General features: G+C 51.9%; 1 protein-coding gene across 4 annotated transcripts in view; it reads right to left on the minus strand.

Annotated features, from left to right (window-relative positions):
- The window catches only part of SLC8A3 (solute carrier family 8 member A3), a 137144-nt gene extending 126626 nt beyond the window's left edge, over window positions 1-10518 (minus strand). For 2 of the 4 annotated variants that reach the window (XM_032344619.1, XM_032344616.1), the window contains exon 1: window positions 9170-9814. The gene's annotated coding sequence lies outside the window, so the exon portion shown is untranslated. Of the gene's footprint in view, window positions 1-9169; window positions 9816-10065 lie in introns of those variants that run through there. The other 2 variants (XM_032344617.1, XM_032344618.1) reach the window with 2 other exon arrangements.
- Between the last annotated feature and the right edge of the window lie 5105 nt (window positions 10519-15623).

Consider the following 15623-nt stretch of genomic DNA (forward strand, 5'->3'; position numbering starts at 1 on the left):
GACCCTCCATGGACTGATGCACGGAAAAGCACACCAGATCTGGATCTAGATGAGAGCAACGGGTTTGGGGATTTATGTGCACAGGCTGAGAGCATCCCAGAGGTGGTGGAGTTGGACTTCTCATGTCTGTCTCAAAGGAGCATGCAGTTTCACAGAAAAGAAAATAAACTCGTGACCACACTGTCCTTCTGAAATACTGTTAGCTAGAACAATGAAAAGAATTTTTTAAAGACCCAAAATATTGAGAGGAACTCAAATCCTAGAGTGACTAAAAGAAAGCCCGGTTCTGTTCATTGACTCATGAAAAAAGTATTTGTTGAGCCCTTACTAGGTGTCCATCGCAGTTATAGGCTTCACTTCTGCCTGGAAGTGTTCTCAAATGTATTGAGCGGCAATTAGGTGTCCCAGACTGCTCTAGCTACTGGGGATTCAATATTATATCTCTTACCTAGATTCCTGCAATAGTTACTGATTTTGCCCCTTCTCTTGTGGTCTATTTTCCACAAGACAGCCAAAAAGTTCTTCTTTTTTTTTTTTAATCAGACCCTGCCATCCTTGGCAACCTCCTCTTCCTGCAGAACTCCTCACCCTGTTACTGCCTTCTGCTTCCAACTTACTGCCTTTCATTCCCCCCCCCCACTCTGTTTTGCTGCCTGCATACTCCAGTCTAGCTAAGGTGGCGTTCTCTGAAGGTTCTAGAACATACTAAGCATGCACCTGCCCCAGGACTTTTGCATTTACTGTTCTCTCTGCTTGCACTCCCTCCCCTTACCCTAAATATCCCCAGAGGTCACTTTCTTATTTCGTTCAGGTCTCAGATGCCAGCTTCTGAGAGGCTTTCCCCCTCGTCTTCTCTGAAGGTGATCCCAGCCCTTCCCCGCAGCACTCTCTGGCCCACTACTGTTCCTTTTCTTTATGGCATTGATCACTTGCTGAAATCCTCACTGTTTCTGTTTGTCTACCAGTTTAACCTGGGCTATAATCCCCATGGTAGCTGGAAACCTGTCCTGGTTCACCTTCCTGCCTACATTATGTTCAGGGCAGGCGCCTGGCAGGGTGAGAGTCGTGTTTGCTGACTACATCAGTGTGGCCTCCGCAGGACTAAGTCCTGTGGGAAAGAGGCAGCAGTGAGGGGGCCTCCAAACTTCCGGGGAAGCCGGCGGGTAGAGAGCCACTGACCTCAGACTGCAGTCTGTGTCCTCCCTCCAAAAGAACAAGAGCATACACTGTTCGGACAGCAGTCCTGAGGCTGTTTCTAAGCACGACTCCCTCTCTGCGCCACGGCCCCCTCATTGGCACCTTACCCCACAGTGTGCAGCATAAGAACAAGCAACATTTAGAGTGCACCATTCATTCAGCAAGTCTTAAGCAACACTAGCTGCCAATGGTTTACAAAGGCCTCCGTCCTCACCCACCTAGACTCGTGTAATCCTTTCGTGAAGCTGCTCCCACAGGCGAAGCAACAGTGGGGCTCGCTGCGATGCCAAGAATCTCTCTGCCAATTACGGATGGAGCTAGAACCAAACCTTGGTCCTCGGGCTGCCAGCATTCTCCTTCCCCCAAGCCTGAAGGAGCATCATTTCAGAACCGACCAGAAGAACATATCCCCTGCCCAGGCTGGGTCAAGGGAGTGAGAAGCCCAGGGCAGCCTGAGGGGGTATTGTTCCTGCCCCCTTCCTGTTCCCCAGAGAAAGCCGCCTGGGCTTTGGGGGTTATCTCCAGAGACAGGGCTGCCATCGCTCTGCCCTGTTGTCTGCCCATCAGGGGGAAGCAGGTGATTAGCTGCCTTTAGGTCCCTTTCCCTCGGCTCCTTCTCCAGGAGCCTGATTTATTTTAATGCCACTTAATTTCTCTTAATTTTCCAATGTTGAAATACGGAATTAAATCATATCATTGCCTGAATGGAGAACAAAGGGGTTCTGGCAAGCGGTCAAAGTCGTCTCTCTGAGCCACGACTGGGGGCTCTCTCGCACAATCAGCTAGCTCTAGGGCGCTCTGGGCCCTCCTGCGACAGGAGGGTGTCACGGGCAGACTCTGAGGACTGGCGGCGGCTGTGTGCTCTCCCCACTCCTCTAACGATTCCCCTAGAAGATGACTCCCCCATTTGTTCCTCCTGAGAGGCTGGAAGGCACAGACTCAACCTGATTCTTCCCATCTCAGTGGGGAGAGAGAACGCTGGTGTGGCAGGGGGTGGGCAGAGCCTGTAGAAACCTGCTGAGCACAGGAGTCCCACAAGTCGCTCAACAGAGTCGACATAGCTCTCAAAACAGCCACCCTGGATGGAAAAGGAAGGCAGGGCAGTGCGGGAGCTGAGGCCTAGATCAGCTGGAGCGCGTGGGGTCCAGAGCACCACCTGTCATTCTGGGAATGCCCTGCAGTGTGGCAGCAGGAGGGGACTCCAGGCAGGAGAGGCAGCCTAGGGCCATCGGGGCACTCAACCGGCTCGGGGCACCATGGAGTCCACGTCCAGAGAGTTGAGTCAGCTGGCCTCGCTGCTCTCTAGAAACCCAGTGTGAAAGCAGACACACCAGGGGCTTCGGCGTGCAGCTGGAAGGTTCTGAAATGAAAGATGCTGTCAGCACTGAAAGTATTGTCAGTAGGAGGCAATCTACAGCGTGAGGAGCGAGACTCACAGAATACAGAATTATCAGGCCGGGGGGGGGGGGGGGGCGGCTGAAAAGTCAAGGCAGCCGACATAACGCTTTCTGATGGATAAGAAACTCAAGGCCCACGGAGCAGAAGTGGTCTCGCCTGCCGTCGTCAGATAAGAACTAAACCATAAACTTCGGCAGCTCAGCGCTGCTTCTGTTAGACCACACTGCCTGCTCCTCGTTTGATTTTTGACTCCACTACCGGCCTCTTTTATGATAAAGGGCACAGATCCCCTTTCTTGACCTTGTTTCACCCACTTCAAAAGTGAGACGGGTTCTTCATTTATTCCCGCCTTCATTTCTCACCGAACACCCACCGCGTCTCCGGCATCATGTGACAGCGAGTGGGAGCGAGAAAAAGCACTCGGTCCAAGAAGGGGGGGGGGCAAGCCGCATGCACAAAACTACATTACAGTGAGTCTAAGGGCCTCATGAAAAACGGACACTGTGTTATCAAAATTCAGAGAGAGGCTCCCCATTGACGCTCCTGCCAGGAAGAAGCATTTGAGTTTTACACCGAAGAACAGGGAGGATTCTCAGTGAAAGGTAAACCGCGAGCGGAGGCACAGAAGAGGAAAGGACAAGTTCACTGAGGGGCCCACGCGGGACCTGAAAGACGGGAACCTCCACACGCAGCGGTGAAGCGGGCCATGGAGGGCAGGTGGGCGGCTGCCAACCACGGGAGGCCCTTCTGGGTCTCTGTGGAGGACAGTGATGGGCCTAGAAGGCTGTTTTAGGAGGGGGATCTTGACCCAGTCATATCATGAACTGAAGGACTGGGAGGTTGAAGCTGGGAAGACATTAGAAAGCTAATTTATAGAGTATGACAATAATCGCAGCTCCGTGGTACGGGTATGGTGAGGCCTGAAGGGAAAGTCAATACAGAGCACTTTGCAACCGAGGAGCTAACAGGTGGCACAAGCACAGGTGTTGGTCACTGTAATAACAGCTGTCATTGTTACCGCTACGATGTCGTAGGAGGTTATCAAATGCACTCGGGGGCTGGTGGTAGGGACAGCGAAAGTGGGGATAGACTTCATGGACATCAGCAATATTCAAGAATAAGGCAGAGGAGACAGACAGACACTTGGGGGTTTTGAGCCAGGGTGACTGGAAGTTGGCTGGTGTCATCAACACAAAGCGGGAAATGAAGACAAGTAGCTCTTAAGGACAAAGATGGTGTCCATTGAGCAGCAACTCAGTTTGAGGAGCTGAGGTGACATCCTGGAGGTATTGTGCAAGGGGCTGGAAACAAGACACCAGGCTTGGAGAGCTGCGGTGACAGTGAAGCCGCAGTCACAGCAGAAACCATGAAGGAGACTGCAGAGGGGCAGTCGAAGGGGACAATGGGAGGGAGGAAAGACTCCTGGAGAGGAGGTGGAAGGGGGACCATCTAGAGACCTATGGGTCCTGGAGAGCTCAGCGTGGTGGGAGCCAAGTGGGGAAAGTCTTCGGGAGCTAACAGTCAATCTTATCAGGGCGAGGGGTGCGCGGGTGAGATCAGAAATCAGTTACTCCATTCAGTGGGAATGAGAAGTCGTTGGTGGGTGATAGTTGGGCAGAAGGTAGAGAAAAGTGGAAAAGCATGGGGCTAAACAAAGAAACCAGTGGTGACAAAGTGAAGACAGTGGTTTACTCTAAAAGTTCAAGAGCTGGTGAAAGCTGCATGGAAAGGGAACGTGAAGGGGTAGGAGCTGGACAAGAGCCAGGGCTTGCTGACCATGCCTACATTTGGAGGGAGGGGACCCAGGGCTGAAGGAGAAAGCACGCAAGACGGGCTGTGAAGGCAGAGCAGGGCTGGCCCCTGGGCCCCATGCAGGAGGGGAAGGGAGCTCTTTCTTACTCTGAAACCAGGGCCAGGGAAGCACAAGGAACCAAGTGGGGAGGTCAGGGTGCAAAGGAAGAACATTGACCAAGTGCATGCTATTTGGCTTCGTTCTCAAGGATGAGCATAGCAGTGCATGACCCTGAGGTCCTCTCCTCTCAAGTGATTGGGAAATTACTGCAGGGAAGTCAGAGCAGGACCCCAGTTCCCAGTCCCAGTTTCCAGTCTCACATCCACATCCAGGCCCCACATGCTCCAGCACTCCTGCCGCACAACCAGGAAAGCATTACTTGTCATTTCAAGTATCAGAGCAGTAAATTTCATCCAGGATAAACTAGAACTGTTGCCTTTGTAGACATGATTCTGTAGACCATATCCAAATACACTTGATTCTGGAAGTAGCCTTTACTCACTCTCCATAGTATCAAAAACTACACATAGACATATACAAACTCACGTGATTCTTCCTATCTAAACGTCTTGTTCAATAGTCTCTATGGCTCCAAATATGAATCTAACTCCATTCTTAATCTTCCAGGCTCCTCGTTGAGACCATCCCCAGTCCTCAGAGATCTCGGATCTTTAGGGGTTCACCCTGCTCTGCAGCTCAGTAGACCAGGAGGTGTGTGTTACACCTGCAGGAGCCACTGATCCTTTTCCCTGAGGCACCCTGTCCGGTGTTGGGTTTAGAGTGCCCATTTAAAACACAGACAACCAAACACAAGCCAGTCTCGTCAAAGAAAATGGTGGAACATCTTCCTAGAGGAGCAGCTCTGGTTTATACGCTAAATCAGAAAGAAGAACCCGTACCCCTCCCTCACAGGCCACCCAGAGGATGCCTTGGGCTTTTCCCACAGCCTTCTAGATCCGCACCTCTGTCTCTCTCCCTATAGTCCAGTCTCAACATACCTTCTCAAATGCAAACCTGACTGTGCACTTCAGTGCCAGCAACCTTCCTAAGCCCCTACTGGCAACAGCAAAAATCCTTAGCATGGAGTACAAGCCCTTCGAGATTTGGCCCTTAAAGAACAGTCCTACACTGTTGGTGGGAATGCAAGCTGGTGCAAAAACTCTGGAAAACAGCATGGAGGTTCCTCAAAGAGTTGAAAATAGAGCTACCCTACGACCCAGCAATTGCACTACTGGGTATTTACCCTAAAGATACAAATGTAGTGATCTGAAGGAGCGAGCACGTGCTCCCAAGTGTTTATAGCAGCAATGTCCATAATAGCCTAACTATGGAAAGAACCTAGATGTCCACCAACAGATGAATGGATAAAGAAGATGTGGTATAGATACACAATGGAATACTATGCAGCCATCAAAAAAGAAATCCTGCCATTTGCAATGACGTGGCTGGAACTAGAGGGTATTATGCTGAGTGAACTAAGTGAATCAGAGAAAGACAATTATCATATGATCTCCCTGATATGAGGAATTTGAGAGGCAACATGGCGGGGTTGGGGGTAGGGAAGGAAAAAATGAAACAAGATGGGACCGGGGAGGAGACAAACTATAAGAGACTCTTAATCTCACAAAACAAATTGAGGGGGTTATGGACATTGGGGAGGGTATGTGCTATGGTGAGTGCTGTGAAGTGTGTAAACCTGGGAATTCACAGACCTGTACCCCTGGGGCTAATAATACATTATATGTTAATAAAAAATAAAAATTAAAATTCCAAAAAAAAAATTTGGCCTCTAGAGTCCTCCAAACCTCTCTCCCAGAACTGTACCCTCTGTCTTCAATCATTGGCCTTATGCACCTTAGGCCTTTGCATGTGGAGCCCTTCTGTCCTAACATTTTCTCTCTGCTTTCACCAAAGCCAACTTCTACCCATCCTCTCTTTCTGGGATTCAATGTTCCTAGAAGTCCTCGGGAAGGCTCTGTGGAGAGGTGATCTCCCTACATGCTTCCACTGTACCCAGGATCTATCCTCCACTGAAAGGAGTCACTAGCTGATTATTTCTGCGGGAATGAATGTATGTTTATGAGGAAAAGGACCGTTCTGTTTTATTTACCTCTGTACCTGGCAGATGCCTGGCAGAGCAGGCTGTTGTTGAATATTTATTGAATAAATAGCTGATTGATTGAATGAATAAATGAATGTTTTTCTTTTAGAGTCCAATATATGGCCGAGCCTCACCAAACAGTTGAGCCTCTGGGCAAAACAACCAGACTGAGTGAAAAGGGGGTCACCCCTCTCTTCTTACCTGACTTTGGTCACTTTAAAGAGAGGCCAAGATGCGAAACACGTTCCCCCAGATCCAGAATGGGAGCAGAGACTGGACCATGCAGGCCAAGGAACAATGCCCCCCATCACGGCCCCATGGACAATCCCGGCAACTCTGCCCAGAAACTGTACAGGGGTGCCACCTGGCACAGGGACAGGGCAGGGATGGGGCAAGAGCCTCCTCCCTCAGCTTCAGGGTTCCGGCCCAGGAAGGAGCCTGAAGAAGGAAATGTTTTTTTACAGGGTCCGTTTGATAACCCCATTTTCTTTTCTGTGACCAGGAGGCCATACAGAAGAGATGCCAAAGAGGACAGCAGAGGGGCAGGAGCAGAGAAGAGAGCTACCTTGGCCCTTCGAGTTCATTCTCCACCCAGCATGTACTGACTGCCTACTCTATGCTAGGCCCTGCAGATACACCATGAATAAACAGCAGTTATGTTCCCTCCCTTCCTGCAGCTTACTGTCTAGAGGTGTGACTAGCATTTATTCCACCACACAAGTAAACTGAATGTGCCTCTTTAAATTATTTCAAAATAACAGGTTCAGGTTATGAGTGTACAGACGTTCTGGCCGGGCCAGAGATGGTATGGAAGGCATCCTTGAGGAAGTAACCAATGACCTAGGAGCTGGAGGGAGACTAGGAGTACATTAGACCAGAAAGGAGTTGGAGTTTAGGGGTGTTGGAAGAACAAGAAAGCATCCCAAGGACAGAAAACCGCATGAGTAGCCTTTCCATCTCCATCAAGTTCAAGAACGACTTCAAGTTCAGTTCTGTAGGCTCCATCTTTTTCTTCTCACCCAATATCCATATTTTATTTAAAGAAAGGGGCTAGGGAGTGGACACGTGTGGGGGGACCTCCGGCAGGAATTGTAGGCAGCGATGAGAAGCTGGGGTGATCAGCCCACACCAAGAAGCTCTGGTCGCCTTGGTCCCCACGTGAGGCACCGCACCGCAGGAAAAGGCAGGTTCCTCTCAAAGTTGCGAGCCCGCTAAAAAGAAGGGCCAGCAGGAGGCCGGCGCCCCTGTAGAGTGCACGGATCCCGCATCTCAGGAAGAGCATGGCGCAGAAGCTATATTTGAAAATTGAGGTAAACAAGAGCTCAGCTCCAGTGGATGGGGCACAACAGCTGTGGGAGATTAATCACAGGCGGCTGCAAGTCACCGGGTCGGCAGAGGCCCGGAGGCTTCCCTTTCGGTGCCCCACCGGTAGGCCCGCTGCGTGCCCATCACGTACCCACAACTCCCTCGGCTCGGGGTGTTTCTCGACCACCCGGGAGCTCCGAGTCTTGCTGCCCGCGGCAGCCTGCCTTTCAGAGAACCTGCCCCAATTTCAACCTCTGCCCAGGAGACTGAACCAGCAAACGGGCAGGGATTTTTAGTCGCCACAAAAGATGAGTGAATGAGTGAGTGAGTGAGTGACGGAGGGAGGGAGGGAGGGAGAAGGAGGAAGGGAGGGAGCAGGGAGAGAGAGGGGGAGAGAGAGAGAGAGAGGCGGGCAGCAGGCGGGTAAATTTATGGCACTGCATTAAAGGCATTTGTTCTATTTAACCACCGCCCGCCCCCCCGCACTCCCTCCACGGTTAAAAATAAAACTCAGTGAATAAAGACCAAAAACTGCTTCCCACCCCCCCACCCCCCCGGAGCAAATCGCTTTCTTCATCTCTCCCAGTGGCTTGGGTCCTCGGGGCAGGTCCGGCAGGGTCTGCAGAGCAGCGCTAGCCTCCGAAGGAGGGCCTCTGGGTGCGTGTGTGTGTGTGTGCGCGCGCGTGTGTGTGTGTCTCGGGGAGGATGGCGAGAGTGGGTAGTTAACACACCTCCCTTCTCCCCACCTGGCCGCGGCCCGCCCAGACCCCCGCCGTCTGGAGCGCCGGGGACCCGAGCAACCCTCCCTCTCTCCCCGCCCTCTTGGCCGCGGCGGGCCGGTGCGCCGGGGCTGCAGTTCCTGACCCGCCGCCGCGGAGTCCCGAGGCTGGGCGCGCGCGTGCGTGTGTGCGCACGGGCGCGCGCCGCGGGGTAACGCGCTAGGCTCCTAGCCCCCGACCCCGGCGGGCACTCGGAGCCCCGGGAGCGCCGCACGGCCGGGCACCGCCAGCACACCGGCGCACAGGCACACATGCAGCCGGCCCGCGCCGCAGCGTTCCGTGTCCCCGGGGCGCACCCGCCGCCCGAGAGCACACACACACGCCCCGGCGTCTCGTTCTGCGCCCCCCCGACCCCCTCAGACACTCTGCCACATGCCCCCCACAGCTCCGCAGACAAAACGTTCACTTTCCGAGGCACCCTCCCCCCACCTCTTGAGGCACTAAACCCACGGGAAGGCAGCCGGTATGAATGATCTCGGGAAATAACTTAATTAACACCGGCATTCACAAGCGGGAACCCTCCGGAGGGGCGTCCCAAGCCCCCAGCCTCGGCCTCCCGCTGAGGGGGAAGGGCAGGAGGCTCACCCCATTACTCACCGTTTCCTCCCGGTCTCCCGAGCGGAGCGGCCAAGTGAGGGGGAAGAGGAAGGTGCGCGACGCCCCGCCGCCCGGCTGCTCAGCGGCCGCAGCGGCTCATCGCCCCCGCGGGCTGCCCGCCGGCCGCAGCCGCGTCCGGGGCATGTCAGTCGGCCGCCGCCGCCGCCCGCGGGGCTCGTGGGCTCGCAGGCTTCCGGGGTGGGGGGTGGGGTGGGGCGCGGGCTGCGGCCGGGGCAGGGGGCCTAGGGAGGAGCGGGGAGACCCTCCCGAGGACCCCCGGAGGAGCCCGGGCCGGGGCGCGGGCTCGGGGTTGAGCGCGGGGAGGCCCGGAGTCCCGGCCGCCGGCAGCGGGGGGATCCCTGCCGGGAGGGGCAGGAAGGCGGGCGGCCCGGCGCGCCCTGGCGGCTCGGAGGGACCCCGGCTCGCGGCCGCGTCGCCGGGGCTTTCCCGGGGCTGGGCGCGCGCCGACTCTCCGCCTGGCACGCCGTCACCGCGGGGGACGTGTCGGCCTCGCGGCGCGGAGGGGACGCGCGGAGGGGCTGGTTTCTGGGCGAGCCGCGAGCTTTGCCCATTAAGCTGCAGCAAGAAGCCAAATCAAAAAGCCAATCTCCAAGCCTCCCAACCGAACGTCACCCTATCAGCTGGGAGCCAGGGAGCCGCACCGAATGACAAGTCGCGCATATTTATCCTCGCGCGCCGAGGGGGGATTTTCAGATAGCGTCCCGAGCAGCCGCGGGGAAGCAGACCTGCGCCTCGCGGCCCCCCCGGGCCCTGGGGGACCCAATGAGGGCGGGAGCCCTCGCCCGCGGCCACTCACCCACCCACCCACCCACCCAACGGCCGGCGCCCGGCTCCTCGCGGCCGGCGGCGGTCCCGAGACGGCGGCGCGTCCTGACCTGGATTCCGCGGAGTCCGGGTCTCCGGTCGGCGGGCGGGGAGGGCGGCCGGGCGGGCGCGCAGCACCGGCTTTCCCCTTGTCCTCAGGAGACGCTGCCTGCAATTCCGAAATTTAGTCTCCACCAACACATCTGTGGTTTTTAAATATAGCAGGGGACGATTACCCAGGCAGGGTCCACCCAGGCCTAAGGGAGGAGTTGAGGGGGATGGAGGTTGGCAGGGGAGGGAAAATAAAACTCCCTTTTTCCCCTCTTTTTTTCTTCTGTTCTTGGTGCAGAACTCAGTCTGTCATTTTCTCAACCCAAATCAAACAACAGCTTGCGAGAGACGCTTGGGTGAGTGCTGGTATGTTGGCTTTTGGGTTTTTAAGGCTAAAAATAAGAGGGGGCTGCCTCCCAAATTGCTGCTTACTCTGGGCCTGGAGCCTGGAGGAGAGATGGTCTTTTGATGCAGCAGCAGAACTAGGGATTGGGGCTTGGCTCAGACAAAGTGTACACACGTAGCCTGAAATCAGATGCCTGTAATTTCTTCTATATTTGTCAGGCGTGGTCCTGGAGGCATGAGGGGTGGGCAGGCCTCCCCCCCAAAATGAGGTTTCTTCTAGTGTATCGATGGCATTAGGCGATCTAAAAGGAGCGGGGTGGCTGACGGGCTGGCCCTTTGTAGAGGCACCGCTATGAATTCTGGGGCAGAATCCCTAGGGTGGGAAGTTGTTCCTCTGCTGCCTGAGGCCGGTCTGGGGGGCCAACAAGGAAGAAAAATGCTTAGCATGTATCAGCTCCTCCTTAGATGGCAGCCTTGCTAATGAACTTGACTGTTTTATTTTATAAAACTACATGAGGTAGGAACAATGACCAACTCCACGGTTCTGTTGAGAAAACCGAGCCTCAGAGAGGCTAAGAACCATCTCAAGGCCACAAGCAGCAGAGCTAAGGATGGGAAGAAGGTGGAACCAACTGGAGTTTTGCTGATCATCACGACGATATGTGCAAATTCCAGGATCCCCGGGGGACTGTTCTGGAGCAAGGTTTGGTGGGAATGGACAAGTGAGCATAGGAGTTAGAAAACATGTGAGCCTGGGGTGACGTGAGTTCTTTCCTGATCCCTTGACTCACTACTCCTTCAGCAAATCATGTGGTGGTTTCCATCCTGAGTTCGAGTCCTGAGTGTGCTCCTAACTGAGCCTGGTGATCTCAGACCCCAGAACCTTCATGGCTCTTGAGTTCAGTTAATGTTAAGGCTGAAACACTGACTCTGTAAGACTTCAGTTACTTCGAAAGTTTGGGATTTTAGGATATGTCATTGGTGCAATCTTCCTTGTATTTGTTTCCACGGAGATCCACAATGCTGACTGGTCTGCAGTGAAGACCAAGGCATGGCTGGTGGGTGTGTAAATTGGTATTGCTTTTAGGAAGGGCACCTTTGAAAGATATATCAAATTCCTTAAAAAATATGAACCTCTTTGGGACGCCTGGGTGGCTCAGTTGGTTGAGCAGCTGCCTTCAGCTCGGGTCATGATCCCAGCGTCCTGGGATAGAGTCCCACATCGGGCTCCTTGCTCGGCAGGGAGCCTGCTTCTCCCTCTGCCTCTGTCTGCCATTCTGTCTGCCTGTGCTCGCTCTCTCTCCCTCTCTCTCTCTGACAAATAAATAAAATCTTTAAAAAAATATATATATGAACCTCTTTGACTCAGTAATTTTACTCATTGAAATTTACTCTATGGCAATAGTTAAGAATGTGCTCAAATACTTAGTTACAAGGATATCCATGATAGTGTTTATAACAGCAAAAAAATGGAAACATTTTGGAGCACCTGGTTGACTTGGTGGGTTAAAGTTTCTGCCTTCTTCTCAGGTCATGATCCCAGGGTCCTGGGATCAAGCCCCACATGGGGGGGGCGGGGTGTCTCTGCTCAGCAGGGAGCCTGCTTCCCTCTCTTTCTCTCTCTCTGCCTACCTCTCTGCCTGCTTGTGATCTCTGCTGTCAAATAAATAAAATATTTTTTTTAAATGGAAACATCTTAATTTTCAAACAGAATTGTTTGTGCAGGTTGTGTTACGTGACATAATGGTACATTCTACCATTATGAAAATGCCAGTGCAGCATTTCATGTATTGACATGGAAAGGTCTGCATGATATGTTACTGAGAGAGAAAAAGGAAATGGAACATAGAATGTGACACTGTGTGTGTGTGTGCCCGCCCTACTAGCATAAAAACACCAAAATGGTAGTAGTTGTTATCTTCGGGTGGTGGGATTCTTAGTGATTTATTTTTCTATTAAAATCAACTTTATTGAGGCACCTGGGTGGCTCAGTGGGTCAAGCCTCTGCCTTCAGCTCAGGTCATGGTCTCAGGGTCCTGGGATCGAGGCCCGAATTGGTCTCTCTGCTCAGCGGAGAGCCTGCTTCCCCCTCTCTCTCTGCCTGTCTCTCTGCCTACTTGTGATCTCTCTCTCTCCATCAAACAAATAAATAAAATCTTTAAAAAAATAATAAAATCAACTTTATTGAGGTATAATTTGCATACAATAAAATTACCTGTTTTAAGTATACAGGTTGATGGGTTTTGATAGCAGTACACACAAGTATAACAACCACAATCAAGATACAGAACATTTACATCTCCCCCCAAAGGGTCCTAGCCCCTTCGCAGTTATCCCTCCTCCCCTCAAGCAACCACTGATCTGCTTCCTACCACTGTAGATTAGTTTTGCTTTTTCTAGAACTTTCTTTTTTGTGTCTATTTATGGTTCTTGATATTTCTTCAAAGAACCTTTCCCATTCGCTAAAAGAGCAGCAGTGACAATACACACAGAACTGGTCTTATCCTCTTTCTAGAACTACCAGAAACTGACGGGAGCTTCATCTTCTTTTCACCTGTAGCAGGTGTGGCTGGGCAGGAAGGTGGGAGGCGAGGGGAGCAGCTCAGCTCGTTCAACCGTTGCTGAGGGCAGAGTGACTCGTGGGGGTTATCTGACTTCCAGGTAGACTGAAATCACCAAGCCCAGTTCTGCATTCTGGGTCTCTGTGTCCTCACCTATAGCATGGAAGAAAAATTAATAACAACAGTAACATCCACTCGTGGGGTCGGCGAGAGGATTCCGTAAGATTACAGTTTCTGATATAGAGTAATTCTCAAATGCACGTCAGTTCACTCTTTCTCCCCCTTGCCCTGCTTTCCTCCCACTGTATGCTCTACAACCACCTGTCTCCTCTGAACATGGGGCAGAGTCCCACTTTATCCCCCTCTCTACGACCTGCATACAGGGTTATAAATAACTACGGTAATTCTGAGGACAGTCTGCCTTCAGTTTCTGCCGTTGTTTATTCCCTAATTTCTGGTTGTGGTCGGACGTGAGGAGATCTTCACAGGAGAGACAGCAAGCAGGCTACTTGTTGTCAGCAGCGGAACAAGAGCCACAGACTTCATTTTCAAAATCAGGAGGAGACAGAGGCCAGAGAAGTAGGGGGATTCAACCCAGTCACAGAGCTCACACAGCAAGCCCATTATGGGCTGCATGGGGACCCCCTTCCCCCAAATGCGTAGGTTGAACTGGTAGCTTCCTGTGCTTCAGCATGTGAGGGCCAAGAGATAATTAAGTTAGATGAGGTCATCAGAGTGGGCCCTAATCAAATGACTGGTGTTCTTATAAGAAAAGGACGGGAGGGGCGCCTGGGTGGCTCAGTGGGTTAAGCCGCTGCCTTCGGCTCAGTTCATGATCTCGGGGGCCTGGGATCGAGTCCTGCATCCTCCTCTCTCTCTCTCTCTGCCTGCCTCTCTGCCTACTTGTGATGTCTCTCTGTCAAATAAATAAAATTAAAAAATCTTTAAAAAAGAAAAGAAAAGGACAGGCGCACAGATAGGCAGCGGGAGGACCATGTGAAGACACACCAGGGAGGCAGCCATCTGCAAGCCGAGGACAGAGGCTGCAGAAGATCTCAAACTTTCTGACACCTCGATCTTGGACTTCTCACCTCCAGCCTGTGAGGAAATGAATTTCCACTGCTTGAGCCACTCAGTCTGTGGTATTTTGTGATGGCAGCCAGAGCAGACTCATACAGAATCCGGGTCTTCTGACTGATTCCTGGCAAGGCTGGCTCTCTTCCAACTTCAAGGAGTTCCTTCAGGTTATTTGATACCTTAAAACAACCTGGATTTGGGAATTCATTTGGATAAAAATGAATAAACGAAATACATGGGGCTGGGGAGAAAAAATAAAGCAGAGGAAAAGGTAAGGGCTGCCAAGGGAGGGAGGGGAGATCATTTGGCTTTTTAATTGGAAAGATTGGGGAGTTTGTCTTGGAAGCTTCAATGACAAAGAGTCAGTAGAGTGAGAACTCAAAGGAGAAGGGGGAGGGAGCCATGATGATGCTTGAAGGAAGAAGGTTCCAGAACAGGAAACTCTGAGATTCATAAGCAGGAGTATGTCAGACCTGTTCACGAAAAACTGTTATTTATTCCTCATGTCCACATTGGGAGCTGCATAGCATCCTTTTATCTAGAGAAGAAGAAACTTCAAGTGGGAGAAGTCACCCCCATGAGGTAATGAATGCCCTTCTTTCTCCAGAGGCTGGCAGCACAATGGGGCAGATGGGGTGAATATTGAGAACCTGCCCTGTGGTTTCTTCTTCCTTAGGCCCCACTACTTACCATTATGCCCCAAAAGCTCCTCAAGTCTGTACCTCTCCAGATGTGGGGCCTCAGGCACCTCACTGAGACCAGCCCTGCCTGCCTTCGCTGCCTTTAGCTCTGCTTGTCACAGACACCACTGTGCCCAGGTGCTGGCCTTCCATGGTACTGGGACTATAAAATCTGAGAGCAGTTGAGGAGAGGCAGAAGCAGACATCACGTTGAACTTAAATAAAATCTGGAGCAGCTATGTAGGAGAGAGAGAAGTTTCACACGGAATGTTTGGTAATGGGAGAGTTTAGGAAGACAGAATTCTTTTTTCCTTAAGATTTATTTATTTATTTAGAAAGAGAGAGAGAGAGAGAAAGAGAGAATCTCAAGCAGGCTCTGAGCTGAGCATTGAGCCTGACGTGGGGCTCCATCTCAGGACTCTGAGATCATGACTTGAGCCGAAACCGGGTCAGATGCTTAACCGACTGAGCCACCCAGGCGCCCATATAATTCTTAACTCTCTTATAACCTGTATTTCCAACATTTTTCACTTAATTATTTTTCTGTTGTTTCCTTTATTAAAAGTGTCTGTTGAAGGAAAACACACATATGGACAAGTGTACAAGTCATAAGTCCAAGCTCAAAGAATTTTCATGAAGTGATTGTATTTCATTGAATCATTACCCAGAACGATAAATATTACAAGTGTCCCAGGTACCCCTCAGGTACCACACCCAATGATGCGTCCTTTTTGTCTTCAAAGGTACCTGCTCTCCTGACTTCCGAACCGTTACATGAATTTTATGTGATTTCTGAACTTTGTATAAGTGGAAACACAAAATGTACTATTGGGTCTGCTCACAGTGGGTCTGTAAGGTTTATCCAAAGTGTGTGTAGCAGCAGTTTGTTGCTTTTCTTTGCTGTGGTGTTTCCAT

The sequence above is a fragment of the Mustela erminea genome, chromosome 5, assembly GCF_009829155.1.
Source record: "Mustela erminea isolate mMusErm1 chromosome 5, mMusErm1.Pri, whole genome shotgun sequence".
Lineage (NCBI taxonomy): Eukaryota > Metazoa > Chordata > Mammalia > Carnivora > Mustelidae > Mustela > Mustela erminea.